Consider the following 1,846-nt stretch of genomic DNA (forward strand, 5'->3'; position numbering starts at 1 on the left):
AGCAAAGGTGGGGAGAAAAATCTGCCACAAATACACTCTTACATTAAGAGTGGATCCCCCACCCGAGGGCTCTGGCGACGTGGTTCCAGTCTAAAATTCATGTTATAAAAATCAATTATGTATAAATAAAAAAAAAAAAAAAAAAAAAAAAAAAAAAAAATAAAAAAAAAAAATACAGATTGCAGTTACAGACCAGGCAATGCTGACATCCATAACATGCTCTCAAAACAAATCACAAAACATATAATAATGTACACAACTGTAAAAATCAAAATTGAAATTAGCATTTCTTATGACAATGATTAATCACAAGATTAATAAAACAGGCACTGGTTATAAATAACAGATATAAAATAATTAAATGACAAATGTTTTGGCATGCTGACCCAAAACTGTGCAATAAATAACTTAAAAATTTTGCATCCTTATATATTTCATAAAAGCACTCGATTTCCATCTCCCCATCCCTTGAATCACGGAGTGGGGAATTCCCCTAGCTGCAGCAGAAGTCGCAGCCCCTATCCTGAAACTGTGTGCTTTATAGTACCGAGTATCTAAACCGATGAATGAGAGAGCCGACTTTAAAGAGGTGGCGAAATAAGACCTAGTAACTGGAGCTCCAGACTTAAATTGGAACAAAGGTCCGCTTGAATGGCCAAATTGAGACAGATAGTGATGTACATGAGTAACTGGACACGTAGTATTATCTGCACAAATCGGGATATAAATGGTTTTTGGATGCAGATCACTGTGTTTATAATATGTCATGGTTAAAGACATACCTTTCAAAGTACTATTTTCACGATCAAATGATATGTCGCCAACCTGAAGCACCTGCTTTGTATCGGAGCCGCTTTTGGTCGATATTTCACCTACTCGTAAAAAGGCATAAAAAGCAAGCAGAAACATAGCCTTAAGGGCTAATTGGTTGTCTACATTAACAATTACACACGGCAAAGAGTCAATTAATTTGATCAAGATGTCCTTAGTTATAGGTAGTCGAGGGTCATTCTTGCCTTTCAAATTCTGTACACCTTTCAAAATTTTATGAATAACAAACATATCTGTTGGATCAGGTCAACTATTTGATTTGTGCACAAAACTCAAAGCTGATATATGGGTGGCAATAGTTGATGGACTATAATTTCGTAAGAATAAATTAGCAATAAAATGAGATAGGAGTATGTGGGAAGATGAAAATGGTCTGCATTCAGCATAATACGTCTCACAAAATTGTAAGTAACTATTTATCATTCTAGAGTAAGATTTGTGTGTAGCATCTGATAAGGATGCTGTGAACAACTTATCAACTACAGAGTTAAAAATTGCACTGGAACTATTGTCTGTTTTGGAGACAACCATGGGGCAATCAGGCGCACTTTCTGAAAAGAAAATCGAGAGAGGAGATCACAAACGACATTATGATTTCCTGGGATATGCTTAGCTCGAAAGTATATATTATGCTTTAAAGATGCTAGGACTAAACGTCTTACAAGTCTCAAAATGATGCTGACCTTCGAAGAAGTTTTATTGATAATTTTAACTACTGCAGAATTGTCAGTGAAAAACAAAACCTTACGATTTTCTAAACATTTGCCCCATATTTCGACAGCTAGCACAATAGGAAAAAGTTCCTTAACGGTTATATGTTCAGGTTCAATTTCAGGAGGCCAACTACCTGTGAACCAGTCATTACCAAATACAGCTGCAAAGACTCCATGCACTCCTGCGGCATCGGAATACAGTCTTAAAGTATCAGAGGACACCCAGTTGTCGAATAGAAAGCATAATTTCCCATTAAAATGCTCTATAAACTCGAACCAAGCCCTCAGATCCGCTCTTGCTT

The 1,846-nt window shown here is 36.3% G+C and overlaps 1 pseudogene; it reads right to left on the reverse strand.

The window, feature by feature from the left end:
• Window positions 1-385: 385 nt before the first annotated feature.
• Window positions 386-1,362, reverse strand: LOC143043766 (uncharacterized; annotated as a pseudogene).
• Between the last annotated feature and the right edge of the window lie 484 nt (window positions 1,363-1,846).

This window comes from Mytilus galloprovincialis, chromosome 8 (genome assembly GCF_965363235.1).
Source record: "Mytilus galloprovincialis chromosome 8, xbMytGall1.hap1.1, whole genome shotgun sequence".
NCBI lineage: Eukaryota > Metazoa > Mollusca > Bivalvia > Mytilida > Mytilidae > Mytilus > Mytilus galloprovincialis.